Consider the following 14,997-nt stretch of genomic DNA (forward strand, 5'->3'; position numbering starts at 1 on the left):
CCAGCCTGGTGACAGAGCAAGACTCTGTCTAAAATAAATAAAGAAATTGGCCCGGCGCAGTGGCTCCCACCTGTAATCCAAACACTTTGGAGGCCAAGGCGGGCGGATCACCTGAGGTCCGGAGTTCAAGACCTGACTGACCAACATGGTGAAACCCCGTCTTTAAAAATAAGAAAAAGAAAAAAAGAAAATAAAAAGCAAATAAGTAAATAAACAAATAAGTAAATAAATGCAAGACTGCCTCTAAATCATTATAGTTAGGAAAATGAATAAATGCAAGCCTGCACACAAATACGTAAGTATAAAAATAATGTTGTGAGCCTGGGTCTAAATAAAATAAACGAGTAAACATGAGCCCGCCTCTAAATAATTAGATAGCTAGACAGATAAATACATAAATCTGAGCCTGCCTCCAAATATATAATTAGCCCCGCTTCTCCATAAGTACATCAGCAAATAAATAAATAAATGCAAGTCTGCCTCTAAGTAAATCAATTAATTGATAGATAAATAAATCCATAAATAAGCAGCCCCACTTGGTGTCTCCTGTTTCTAATCCCTCGCCCATTGGGAGCCTGAGCTGGCTATATCACCGGAGGTCATGACATCGAGACCAGCCTGGCCAAGATGGTGAAAGAAACCCTGTCTCTATTTAAAATATAATAAGGTGAAAATAATTAAATAAATAAACACATATATATATACACACACATATATATATAAATGTCAGATGGCCTGCCTACCTCTAAGTAAATAAATAAATAAGTAAGTAAATAAAGAAAAGTAAGTAAGTAAAGAAAGGCCGGGTGTGGTGGCTCATGCCTGTAATCCCAGCACTTTGAGGGGCCGAGACAGGCAGATCACGAGGTCAAGAGGTCAAGACCATTCTGGCCAACATGGTGAAACCTCGTCCCTACTAAAAATACAAAATTATTAGCCAGGCCTGTTGGCACACACCTGTGGTCCCAGCTACTCGGGAGGCTGAGGCGGAAGAATCGCTTGAACCCAGGAGGCGGAAGTTGCAGTGAGCCAAGATTGCACAAAAGCACTCCAGCCTGGTGACACAGCAAGACTCTGTCTAAAATCAATCAATCAATCAATCAATCAATCAATCAGAGCCTGCATCTATGTAAATAAATGCAAGCCTGCCTCTAAATCATTATACAGATAGGTAAGTAAATGAATAAATGCAAGGCTGCACACTAATACGTAAGTATATAAATAAATGTTGCAAGCCTGGGTCTAAACAAATAAATGAGTAAATGTGAGCCTGACTCTAAATAATTAGATAGCTAGATAGATAAATACAGAAATCCAAGCCTGCCTCCAAATATATACATAATTAAATGCCACCTGCTTCTTCATAAGTATGTCAATAAATAAATGCAAGTCTGCCTCTAAATATAACAATTAATAGATAGATACATAAATCAATAAATAAATAGCCCCCCTTGGGGGCTCATGCTTTTAATCCCCCACCAATTGGGAGCCTGAGCCGGGTATATCACCTGAGGTCAGTACATCGATACCAGCCTGGCCAAGATGGTGAAAGAAACCCTGTCTCTATTTTAAAAACAATAAGGTGAAAATAATTAAATAAATATATATATATATATAAATAAATAAATGCAAGATGGCCTGCCTGCTTGTAAGTAAATAAATAAGTAAGTAAGTAAATAAAGGCTGGGCTCAGTGGTTCCCGCCTGTAATCCCATCACTTTGGGAGGCCAAGACAGGCGGATCACAAGGTCAAGAGATTGAGACCATTCTGGTCAACATGGTGAAACGTCGTCTCTACTAAAAATACAAAAATACTAGCCAGGCATGGTGGCAAACACCTGTGGTCTCAACTGCTCGGGAGGCTGAGGCGGAAGTATCGCTTGAACCCAGGAGGCAGACGTTGCAGTGAGCCAAGATTGCACAACTGCACTCCAGCCTGGTGACAGAGCAAGACTCCGTCTAAAACAAATCAATCAATCAATAAATAAATCCGAGCCTGCATCTAAGTAAATCAATGCAAGTCAGTCTCTAAATCATTATATCGATAGATAAGTAAATAAATAAATGCAAGGCTGCACACTAATACATAAGTATATAAATAAATGTTGCGAGCCTGGGTCTAAATAAATAAATGAGTAAATGTCAGGCTGTCTCTAAATAATTAGATAGCTAGATAAATACATCATTCCAAGCCTGCTTCAAAATATATAAATAAATAAATAAGTAAATAAATATAGAAATAACTAAATGCAATCTGCTTCTCCATAATACGTCAGTAAATAAATAAATAAATGCAAGCTTGCCTTTAAATAAATTGATTGGTAGACAGATAAATAAATCAATAAATAAATAGCCCCGCTTGATGGCTCATGATTTTAATCCCCTGCCCATTTGGAGCCTGAGCCAGGTACATCACCTGAGGTCAGGACATAGAGACCAACCTGGCCAAGATGGTGAAAGGAACCCCGTCTCTATTTAAGAAAATAGTAAGGTGAAAATGATTAAATAAATAAATATAGATTTATATAAATTAATAAATGCAACACGGCCTGCCTGCCAACTAAGTAAATAAATAAATAAATAAAGGCCGGGTGCAGTGGCTAAAACCTGTAATCCCAGCACCTTGAGAGGCTAAGATGCGCAGATCACGAGGTCAAGAGATCGAGACCATCCTGGCCGACATGGTGAAACCCCATCTCTACTAAAAATACAAAAATGTTAGCCAGGCACAGTGGCACTCGCCTGTGCTCCCAGATACTCCAGAGGTTGAGGAAGAAGAATCGCTTGAACCCAGAGGGTGGAGGTCACAATAAGCCAAGACTGGGCCAGTGCACTCCAGCCTGGTGACAGAGCAAGACTCCCTCCAAAATAAATAAATAAGTAAGTAAATACATGCGAGACTGCCTCTAAAGTATTATACAGATAGTTAAGAAAATGAATAAATGCAAGCCTGCACACAAACACGTAAGTATAAAAATCATGTTGTGAGCCTGGGTCTAAATAAAACAAATGAGTAAATGTGAGCCTGCCTCTAAATAATTAGATAGCTAGATAGATAAATACATAAATCCAAGCCTGCCTCCAAATATATAAATAAATAAATAAATAAGTAAATTCGACCTGCTTCTCCATAAGTACATCAGCAAATAAATAAATAAATAAACGCAAGTCTCCCTCTAAATAGATCGATTAATAGATAGGTAAATAAATCAGTAACTAAGCAACCCCTCTGGTGGCTCATGTTTTTAATGCCCCGCCCATTGGGAGCCTGAGCCGGCTATATTACCTGAGGTCAGGACATCAAGACCAGCCTGGCCAAGATGGTGAAAGAATCCCTGTCTCTATTTAAAAAAATAATAAGATGAAAATAATTAAATAAATAAATAAAAATATAAATAAATAAAAGCAAGCCGGCCTTCCTGCCTCTAAGGAAATAAATCAATAATTATGTAAATAAATAAATAAAGGCTGGGCGAGATGGCTCAGTCCTGTAATCCCAGCACTTTGGGAGGCCGAGGCAGGTGTATCACTTGATCCCAGGAATTCCAGACCAGCCTATGCAACATGTTTAAACCCAATCTCTACTGAAAATACAAAAAAGAGCTGAGCATAATGGTGCTCCCCTGTAGGTCCCAGCTACTTGGGGGCTCAGGCAGGAGGGTCACTCGAGCCTTGGGAACTGGAGGTTGCACTGAGCTGTGATTGTGCCACTGCACTGAGGCCTGAACAACAGAATGAGATCCTATCTCAAAAAGAAAAAAAAAAAAACTGGAGAATCTCCACTCCTGTAAAAACACCACTAAAAGAGTGAAAAGGCATGCTACAGTTTGAAAAATAGAGAAATGTAATACATATAATACATATATATCCTAGAAAGGACACACATCCAGAATAAAGTATTACAAATCAACAGAAAAACAAGCCTATCAATGAAAACAGGATACAAAGATTGAACAGGCACTTCACAAAAGAGGACATATAAATGGCAATAAAAAATACTCAATCTCAATACCAGGAAAATGCAAAATGAAACTACACTGATACATTACTGCACCTCTACTAGAATGGCAAAATAATTTTTAATTGACAAGCATAAGCAAGGATGTGAGGTAACCACAATATTCCCTGCTAAACGGTACAACCACTTTGTGAAGATGATCAACAATAACTGATACTAAAGTTTTGTCATTCATATACCTCTAAAACCAACAATGCCATTCCTACATATATATACACCAATCTAGTAATGTTCTATTTCTTGATTTGTGGTGAAATTTACTTAGCGTAAATTCATTACCTGTATTTTTTTTTCTTTTCTTGAGACAGACTCTCACTCTGCCATCCAGGCCTGAGTGCACTGGCATGATCATGGCTCACTGTAATCTCAAACTCCCAGGCTCTGGTGATCCTCCCATCTCAGCCTGCCGGGTAGCTAGGACTACAGGCACACACCACCACACACAGCTAATTTTCGTCTTTTCAGCAGAGATGGGGTTTTGCCACATTGCCCAGGCTGGTCTGGAACTCCTGGGCTCAACTGATCTGCTCACCTTGGCCTCCGGAAGTGCTGGGATTACAGGTGTGATCCACCGCCCCAGGACCACCTGCACATTTAAAATTGTGAGCTTCTTCTGTAGACTTCAGTCACTTTTCCAAGATTTCTTTGACACAAAGTTCTCAGAAATCTTAAAGCTAGCATTTTACAAGAGAAAAAAAGAGCTTCTGGTTCACAGGTGAAAATTTACCAAGTAAATTTAAAAACAAAACAAAGCTACTAACGCGTATCAGCTCAGAACAAAGGTTAAAAACTACCAGCAGGTTTCTTTTCTTTAACTTCGTCAAGCACCGGGAGTCAAAGAAAAGATAGCACTGCAAGAAAAGACTTCCTTGTGAAAGCAGCTTTACCAGCAAAAGACAGAAGGAAAGCGAGGAAAGCATTCCAAAAGTCTTGCTTAACTCTTCAGTGAGAGGATGCCAAACGAGATGATCTGAGAAGCTCCCAAGGCAGACAGACATAGGGAAACCACAGCAACTCTTCGGAGCGCAAACAGCAGCACCACAATCCAACCTACTGGAAATGCTGCGGTTAATCTGAGGCTTGCCCCGCTAGTCCTCAGTAGATTCAGCGACGGCTACAAACGCTCCCCTAGTGCATCCTGGATCTGGTGCACCTGGCTTGCCCACCACCAGGCTGGAGACAGCGCCAGGTGCGGAATCCTGGACGCCAATAAAGACCCGAACTTTGCAAATTTGGGGCTTGAGATCTCTCGCCCCTCAGGTCCCCAGAGGGAACCGATTTCTGGCCTCGAAGATGGGGCAAAGGGTCAATGTCCTCCACCAGATCTAGGAGGATGTGCCCCGGAAGCTGCTCCATCCCTCCACCCCCTGGGATGCAACAGGAAGACCCGCCCGCGAGTTTCTTCCTCAGAGCCCACGAGAGCAGGGCTGCGGCACGCAGCAGCAGGCAAAGAATCCAACGCAGGGAACTTAAGCGCTCGGGGGGCCCGGCGCGCCCGCCCCGCTGGCACAGCAAAAGTTGTGGAGGCCTCCGGCGCGCACATCGACCCAGCTGTGCGCCGCGGGTCCCGGACTCACCGCTCTCCCAGCTTGGCACGGCGCCCTCACCTCGGAAACGGTGGGTGGACTTCCCCCTAACTAAACCTTGACTTCCTACTAAACCTCTGACTTTCAGTGCAGATCCCGGCCGCCGCCCCGCCGCGGCACTCACCTCGGAAACGCTGCGTGGACGTCCCGGTAAACCTTAACTCGGCGCGCCGCCGACGCACCGGCCCGCGCCACCGATGCGCGGCCAGCGCCTACCGCGACGCTGACGCCCAGTCACCGCCGACGCACCGCAGACCCTCTGAAAGCCGCCGACCGCGCCTCAGACACCGTCGTCGCGCCGACCTCGCCGCTGACGCCCCCAACGCCGCAGACCCTCCGGACACCACCGACGCCCCCGACGCGCAGACCGCGCCGCCGACGCCACTGACGCTGTAAGCGCCTAGGACGCTGCCGACACGCTGACCGCGCAGCGGCCACCTCCGACCAGCCTACCGCGCCACCCACACTCCCGACGCGCCGACTGCGCCGCCGATGCCATCCGCGCCTGGAACACCGCCGAAGCGCCTCGGACGCCTCCGTCCCGCCGCAGACGCCGCAGACGCCCCAGACGCGCCGACTGCGCCTCGGACGCCGCCGTCGAGCCGCAGACCCCGCGGACGCCCACGACGTGCTGATCGCGCCGCCGACGCCACTGACGCTGTCAGCGCGTGGGACGCCGCCAAACCGGTGACCGCGCGGCGGATGTCCCCGGCAAGCCTACCGCACCGCCGACACTCCCGACGCGCCGACCGCGCCGCCGATGCCATCCTCGCCTGGGACGCCGCCGTCGCGCTGCCGACGCCACTGACGCGCCGACCGCGCTGCCGACGCCACTGACGCGCCGACCGCGCTGCCGACGCCACTGACGCGCCGACCGCGCTGCCGACGTCACTGACGCACCGACCTCGATGCGGATGCCCCCGACGCACGGACAGTACCTCAGACGCCGCCTTCGCGCCTCAGACGCCGCCTTCGCGCCACAGACCCCGCGGACGCCCTCCGCGCCTGGGATGTCGCCAAACCGCTGACCGCACGGCGGATGTGCCCAACAAGCCTACCGCGCCGCAGACGCCACTGACGCTGTCAGCGGCTGGGAAGCCGCCGAACCGCTGACCGCGCCGTGGATGCCCCCGACCAGCCTACCGCGCCGCCGATACCATCCTCGCCTGGGACGCCGCCGTCGTGCCGCAGATCCCACGGACGCCGCCGACGCACCTCGGATGCCGCCGTCGCGCTGCCGACGCCACTGACGCACCGACCTCGACGCGGACGCCGCCGACGCACGGACAGTGCCTCAGACGCCGCCTTCGCGCCACAGACCCCGCGGACGCCATCAGCGCCTGGGATGTCGCCAAACCGCTGACCGCACGGCGGATGCGCCCAACAAGCCTACCGCGCCGCAGACGCCACTGACGCTGTCAGCGGCTGGGAAGCCGCCGAACCGCTGACCGCGCCGTGGATGCCCCCGACCAGCCTACCGCGCCGCCGATACCATCCTCGCCTGGGACGCCGCCGTCGTGCCGCAGATCCCACGGACGCCGCCGACGCACCTCGGATGCCGCCGTCGCGCCGCTGACGTCACTGACGCGCCGACCGCTCTGCTGACAACCCCCAACGCACGGACAGTGCCTCAGACGCCGCCGTCGCGCCGCACACCCCTCGGGCGTCGTCAGCGCCTGGGACACCGTGGACGCCCATGACGCACCGACGCCACTGACGCTGTCAGCGGCTAAGAAGCCGCCGAACCGCTGACCGCGCAGTGGATGCTCCCGACCAGCTTACCGGGCCGCCTACACTCCCGACGCGCCGACCGTGCTGCCGATGCCATCCTTGGCTGGGACGCTGCCGAAGTGCCTCGGACGACGCCGTCGAGCCACGCCGCCGACCCTCTGGACACCGCCGACGCCGACCGCACCGCGGACGCCCCCGACGCGCGGACCGCGCCGCTGATGCCACTGACGCTGACCGCGCCGCGGCCTCCCCCGACGAGCCTACCGCGCCTCCGACACTCCCGACGCGCCGGCCGTGCCGCCGATGCCATCCACACCTCGGACGCCGACGCGCCGACCGCCAACGCCGCAGCTACAGGAAGAATTGCAGAATAAGAGCCAGCAGCTTTAGTGCCCGGGAGGCTGAAATATACACTGAGATTCGAAGCCAGGTACGAAACATCCAGCCCCTAAACCGTAGTCCGAGTCACAAGGAGCAGTTCCTTCAGGTGAGTTTACATGATTTCAATGAAAACTAGGCTCATAGAAGTCTGAATTTTGTTTCTATAATTTGAAGATATTAATCTGCCTGTATTGAGTACCTGCTATATGGGAAAAATTGAGCGTTGGGAATCAGGAGGGCTTAAAATAAATAGAAAATAGAATGTGTGAATTAAGATGCTTACTAGCAAGTGTAAGAAGCAGTACATATAGCCCTGACTTAAGCAGTCTTTTATAAAGACAATATTCAGAAAATAGTTATTAAGCACCTCTGTGAGTCAAACACTTTTCTGGGTGTTGGGAAGGTGAAAGATTAGGCTACTGCTCTCAGTGTCATAGATGAAGGCAAACTGTACAGAAACTTAGAGTGATTTTTGATGATAGAATAAAAGTTTTAAGGGAAAATGGAGCATTAAGAAGAGACTGATCAGTTCTGCCGCCTACTCTAAGCTTCAGTCACATGGAGTCCACTACATTTCACTGAATGTACGATGTTTTCATTGTATGCATAGTGTGCATAATTTTTTTCTCTAACATACCTTCCTCTCCCTTGTTCACCCGGGAAATCCTAGTCATTTGATGAAGACTCACTGTAAATGTTACCTCCTCTGTGAGGTCTCTACTGGCACCTGAAGGCAGAGTTAGCCGGTGCATCCTGTGTTACCCTAGTAGCTTAGCCTGTGTTGCAGAACAGTTAATTCTGTGTTGTGTCTGTTGTGTGTTGCAGAGTAGTTAACAATTTTTATGTCTGTTATCTCTGCTAAACTTGTTACTGTTGAGGAGAGTGATTTCATCTTATTTTTTATTTTTTGAGATGCAGTCTCACTCTGTTGCCAGGCTGGAGTACAGTGGCACAGTCTCGGCTCACTGCAACCACCGCCTCCCAATTTCAGGCGATTCTCCTACCTCAGCCGCCTGAGTAGCTGGGATTACAAGCGCCTGCCACCACGCCCAGCTAATTTTGGTATTTTTAGTAGAGACGATTTCACTGTGTTGGTCAGGCTGGTCTCGAACACACCCGACCTCGTGATCCACACCCCCCACCAAAAGTGCTGCGATTACAGCCTGAGCCACCCCCCCAGCTGCATCTTATTTTTTTGTCGGGAATGACTAACAAATTACTTGGCAATTTAGTTAATCTTGGATAAAGAAATCAAAGAAACTATTTTTTGGTCTCAGGAATTTCAGGAGCTCCTACAGTTTGAGATAATTCAGACAAAGCCCTTGAAGCAAATGAAATGTTACTTGAGAAATATTGCCAGCGAATACATGATAAAGATGTTGCTCTGAAGGTATGTATCATCATTTTGCCTACTATGTATTACAGAAATTTGTGTCTCCTCAAACTTGCTGCTTTGGGATTTGGTTTTTTATTGTGCCATCTTGTTGAATAAGAGTGATGAGGATAGTGAATCTTACAGAGCTTTAGGAGTCTTCTTTTCCTTGCAGTGGTCTATAGATGAAAAATTCTTTGCTCTAGAAGAGAAAGAACAAGAACTGCGTCGGTTTCATCTTGCTGTAAGAGAGCGAGATCATGACTTAATGATGGAACGGGGTCCTGCTTCAGGCTTAGAATACAAGTGGGAGAGGAACACCAAGTCAGAGAGAGGTTTTGCTCTTACCTGCATAGTAGCTTCACTGGAGGAGAGCAGTCTCTGTAAGTCATGATCTCGCTCTCTTACAGCAAGACGAAACCGACGCAGTTCTTGTTCTTTCTCTTCTAGAGCAAAGAATTTTTCATCTATAGACCACTGCAAGGAAAAGAAGACTCCTAAAGCTCTGTAAGATTCACTATCCTCATCACTCTTATTCAACAAGATGGCACAATAAAAAACCAAATCCCAAAGCAGCAAGTTTGAGGAGACACAAATTTCTGTAATACATAGTAGGCAAAATGATGATACATACCTTCAGAGCAACATCTTTATCATGTATTCGCTGGCAATATTTCTCAAGTAACATTTCATTTGCTTCAAGGGCTTTGTCTGAATTATCTCAAACTGTAGGAGCTCCTGAAATTCCTGAGACCAAAAAATAGTTTCTTTGATTTCTTTATCCAAGATTAACTAAATTGCCAAGTAATTTGTTAGTCATTCCCGACAAAAAAATAAGATGCAGCTGGGGGGGTGGCTCAGGCTGTAATCGCAGCACTTTTGGTGGGGGGTGTGGATCACGAGGTCGGGTGTGTTCGAGACCAGCCTGACCAACACAGTGAAATCGTCTCTACTAAAAATACCAAAATTAGCTGGGCGTGGTGGCAGGCGCTTGTAATCCCAGCTACTCAGGCGGCTGAGGTAGGAGAATCGCCTGAAATTGGGAGGCGGTGGTTGCAGTGAGCCGAGACTGTGCCACTGTACTCCAGCCTGGCAACAGAGTGAGACTGCATCTCAAAAAATAAAAAATAAGATGAAATCACTCTCCTCAACAGTAACAAGTTTAGCAGAGATAACAGACATAAAAATTGTTAACTACTCTGCAACACACAACAGACACAACACAGAATTAACTGTTCTGCAACACAGGCTAAGCTACTAGGGTAACACAGGATGCACCGGCTAACTCTGCCTTCAGGTGCCAGTAGAGACCTCACAGAGGAGGTAACATTTACAGTGAGTCTTCATCAAATGACTAGGATTTCCCGGGTGAACAAGGGAGAGGAAGGTATGTTAGAGAAAAAAATTATGCACACTATGCATACAATGAAAACATCGTACATTCAGTGAAATGTAGTGGACTCCATGTGACTGAAGCTTAGAGTAGGCGGCAGAACTGATCAGTCTCTTCTTAATGCTCCATTTTCCCTTAAAACTTTTATTCTATCATCAAAAATCACTCTAAGTTTCTGTACAGTTTGCCTTCATCTATGACACTGAGAGCAGTAGCCTAATCTTTCACCTTCCCAACACCCAGAAAAGTGTTTGACTCACAGAGGTGCTTAATAACTATTTTCTGAATATTGTCTTTATAAAAGACTGCTTAAGTCAGGGCTATATGTACTGCTTCTTACACTTGCTAGTAAGCATCTTAATTCACACATTCTATTTTCTATTTATTTTAAGCCCTCCTGATTCCCAACGCTCAATTTTTCCCATATAGCAGGTACTCAATACAGGCAGATTAATATCTTCAAATTATAGAAACAAAATTCAGACTTCTATGAGCCTAGTTTTCATTGAAATCATGTAAACTCACCTGAAGGAACTGCTCCTTGTGACTCGGACTACGGTTTAGGGGCTGGATGTTTCGTACCTGGCTTCGAATCTCAGTGTATATTTCAGCCTCCCGGGCACTAAAGCTGCTGGCTCTTATTCTGCAATTCTTCCTGTAGCTGCGGCGTTGGCGGTCGGCGCGTCGGCGTCCGAGGTGTGGATGGCATCGGCGGCACGGCCGGCGCGTCGGGAGTGTCGGAGGCGCGGTAGGCTCGTCGGGGGAGGCCGCGGCGCGGTCAGCGTCAGTGGCATCAGCGGCGCGGTCCGCGCGTCGGGGGCGTCCGCGGTGCGGTCGGCGTCGGCGGTGTCCAGAGGGTCGGCGGCGTGGCTCGACGGCGTCGTCCGAGGCACTTCGGCAGCGTCCCAGCCAAGGATGGCATCGGCAGCACGGTCGGCGCGTCGGGAGTGTAGGCGGCCCGGTAAGCTGGTCGGGAGCATCCACTGCGCGGTCAGCGGTTCGGCGGCTTCTTAGCCGCTGACAGCGTCAGTGGCGTCGGTGCGTCATGGGCGTCCACGGTGTCCCAGGCGCTGACGACGCCCGAGGGGTGTGCGGCGCGACGGCGGCGTCTGAGGCACTGTCCGTGCGTTGGGGGTTGTCAGCAGAGCGGTCGGCGCGTCAGTGACGTCAGCGGCGCGACGGCGGCATCCGAGGTGCGTCGGCGGCGTCCGTGGGATCTGCGGCACGACGGCGGCGTCCCAGGCGAGGATGGTATCGGCGGCGCGGTAGGCTGGTCGGGGGCATCCACGGCGCGGTCAGCGGTTCGGCGGCTTCCCAGCCGCTGACAGCGTCAGTGGCGTCTGCGGCGCGGTAGGCTTGTTGGGCGCATCCGCCGTGCGGTCAGCGGTTTGGCGACATCCCAGGCGCTGATGGCGTCCGCGGGGTCTGTGGCGCGAAGGCGGCGTCTGAGGCACTGTCCGTGCGTCGGCGGCGTCCGCGTCGAGGTCGGTGCGTCAGTGGCGTCGGCAGCGCGACGGCGGCATCCGAGGTGCGTCGGCGGCGTCCGTGGGATCTGCGGCACGACGGCGGCGTCCCAGGCGAGGATGGTATCGGCGGCGCGGTAGGCTGGTCGGGGGCATCCACGGCGCGGTCAGCGGTTCGGCGGCTTCCCAGCCGCTGACAGCGTCAGTGGCGTCTGCGGCGCGGTAGGCTTGTTGGGCACATCCGCCGTGCGGTCAGCGGTTTGGCGACATCCCAGGCGCGGAGGGCGTCCGCGGGGTCTGTGGCGCGAAGGCGGCGTCTGAGGCGCGAAGGCGGCGTCTGAGGTACTGTCCGTGCGTCGGGGGCATCCGCATCGAGGTCGGTGCGTCAGTGACGTCGGCAGCGCGGTCGGCGCGTCAGTGGCGTCGGCAGCGCGGTCGGCGCGTCAGTGGCGTCGGCAGCGCGGTCGGCGCGTCAGTGGCGTCGGCAGCGCGACGGCGGCGTCCCAGGCGAGGATGGCATCGGCGGCGCGGTCGGCGCGTCGGGAGTGTCGGCGGTGCGGTAGGCTTGCCGGGGACATCCGCCGCGCGGTCACCGGTTTGGCGGCGTCCCACGCGCTGACAGCGTCAGTGGCGTCGGCGGCGCGATCAGCACGTCGTGGGCGTCCGCGGGGTCTGCGGCTCGACGGCGGCGTCCGAGGCGCAGTCGGCGCGTCTGGGGCGTCTGCGGCGTCTGCGGCGGGACGGAGGCGTCCGAGGCGCTTCGGCGGTGTTCCAGGCGCGGATGGCATCGGCGGCGCAGTCGGCGCGTCGGGAGTGTGGGTGGCGCGGTAGGCTGGTCGGAGGTGGCCGCTGCGCGGTCAGCGTGTCGGCAGCGTCCTAGGCGCTTACAGCGTCAGTGGCGTCGGCGGCGCGGTCTGCGCGTCGGGGGCGTCGGTGGTGTCCGGAGGGTCTGCGGCGTTGGGGGCGTCAGCGGCGAGGTCGGCGCGACGACGGTGTCTGAGGCGCGGTCGGCGGCTTTCAGAGGGTCTGCGGTGCGTCGGCGGTGACTGGGCGTCAGCGTCGCGGTAGGCGCTGGCCGCGCATCGGTGGCGCGGGCCGGTGCGTCGGCGGCGCGCCGAGTTAAGGTTTACCGGGACGTCCACGCAGCGTTTCCGAGGTGAGTGCCGCGGCGGGGCGGCGGCCGGGATCTGCACTGAAAGTCAGAGGTTTAGTAGGAAGTCAAGGTTTAGTTAGGGGGAAGTCCACCCACCGTTTCCGAGGTGAGGGCGCCGTGCCAAGCTGGGAGAGCGGTGAGTCCGGGACCCGCGGCGCACAGCTGGGTCGATGTGCGCGCCGGAGGCCTCCACAACTTTTGCTGTGCCAGCGGGGCGGGCGCGCCGGGCCCCCCGAGCGCTTAAGTTCCCTGCGTTGGATTCTTTGCCTGCTGCTGCGTGCCGCAGCCCTGCTCTCGTGGGCTCTGAGGAAGAAACTCGCGGGCGGGTCTTCCTGTTGCATCCCAGGGGGTGGAGGGATGGAGCAGCTTCCGGGGCACATCCTCCTAGATCTGGTGGAGGACATTGACCCTTTGCCCCATCTTCGAGGCCAGAAATCGGTTCCCTCTGGGGACCTGAGGGGCGAGAGATCTCAAGCCCCAAATTTGCAAAGTTCGGGTCTTTATTGGCGTCCAGGATTCCGCACCTGGCGCTGTCTCCAGCCTGGTGGTGGGCAAGCCAGGTGCACCAGATCCAGGATGCACTAGGGGAGCGTTTGTAGCCGTCGCTGAATCTACTGAGGACTAGCGGGGCAAGCCTCAGATTAACCGCAGCATTTCCAGTAGGTTGGATTGTGGTGCTGCTGTTTGCGCTCCGAAGAGTTGCTGTGGTTTCCCTATGTCTGTCTGCCTTGGGAGCTTCTCAGATCATCTCGTTTGGCATCCTCTCACTGAAGAGTTAAGCAAGACTTTTGGAATGCTTTCCTCGCTTTCCTTCTGTCTTTTGCTGGTAAAGCTGCTTTCACAAGGAAGTCTTTTCTTGCAGTGCTATCTTTTCTTTGACTCCCGGTGCTTGACGAAGTTAAAGAAAAGAAACCTGCTGGTAGTTTTTAACCTTTGTTCTGAGCTGATACGCGTTAGTAGCTTTGTTTTGTTTTTAAATTTACTTGGTAAATTTTCACCTGTGAACCAGAAGCTCTTTTTTTCTCTTGTAAAATGCTAGCTTTAAGATTTCTGAGAACTTTGTGTCAAAGAAATCTTGGAAAAGTGACTGAAGTCTACAGAAGAAGCTCACAATTTTAAATGTGCAGGTGGTCCTGGGGCGGTGGATCACACCTGTAATCCCAGCACTTCCGGAGGCCAAGGTGAGCAGATCAGTTGAGCCCAGGAGTTCCAGACCAGCCTGGGCAATGTGGCAAAACCCCATCTCTGCTGAAAAGACGAAAATTAGCTGTGTGTGGTGGTGTGTGCCTGTAGTCCTAGCTACCCGGCAGGCTGAGATGGGAGGATCACCAGAGCCTGGGAGTTTGAGATTACAGTGAGCCATGATCATGCCAGTGCACTCAGGCCTGGATGGCAGAGTGAGAGTCTGTCTCAAGAAAAGAAAAAAAAATACAGGTAATGAATTTACGCTAAGTAAATTTCACCACAAATCAAGAAATAGAACATTACTAGATTGGTGTATATATATGTAGGAATGGCATTGTTGGTTTTAGAGGTATATGAATGACAAAACTTTAGTATCAGTTATTGTTGATCATCTTCACAAAGTGGTTGTACCGTTTAGCAGGGAATATTGTGGTTACCTCACATCCTTGCTTATGCTTGTCAATTAAAAATTATTTTGCCATTCTAGTAGAGGTGCAGTAATGTATCAGTGTAGTTTCATTTTGCATTTTCCTGGTATTGAGATTGAGTATTTTTTATTGCCATTTATATGTCCTCTTTTGTGAAGTGCCTGTTCAATCTTTGTATCCTGTTTTCATTGATAGGCTTGTTTTTCTGTTGATTTGTAATACTTTATTCTGGATGTGTGTCCTTTCTAGGATATATATGTATTATATGTATTACATTTCTCTATTTT

General features: G+C 51.1%; 2 protein-coding genes across 3 annotated transcripts in view; one reads left to right on the top strand and one right to left on the bottom strand.

The window, feature by feature from the left end:
• PDE4DIP (phosphodiesterase 4D interacting protein) overlaps nucleotides 1-14,997 on the top strand; it is a 32,387-nt gene that overhangs the window by 5,411 nt on the left and 11,979 nt on the right. The gene's annotated exons all lie outside the window — the stretch shown is intronic.
• Nucleotides 964-14,997, bottom strand: part of LOC105711518 (uncharacterized protein C22orf42-like) — a 248,132-nt gene continuing 234,098 nt past the window's right edge. The window contains exon 20 of the mRNA XM_064370517.1: nucleotides 964-1,078. The gene's annotated coding sequence lies outside the window, so the exon portion shown is untranslated. The remainder of the gene's footprint in view (nucleotides 1,079-14,997) is intronic.

The sequence above is a fragment of the Aotus nancymaae genome, unplaced genomic scaffold (genome assembly GCF_030222135.1).
Source record: "Aotus nancymaae isolate 86718 unplaced genomic scaffold, 86718_ANA_hifiasm-v0.15.2.pri h1tg000108l, whole genome shotgun sequence".
NCBI classification, from domain to species: Eukaryota; Metazoa; Chordata; class Mammalia; order Primates; family Aotidae; genus Aotus; species Aotus nancymaae.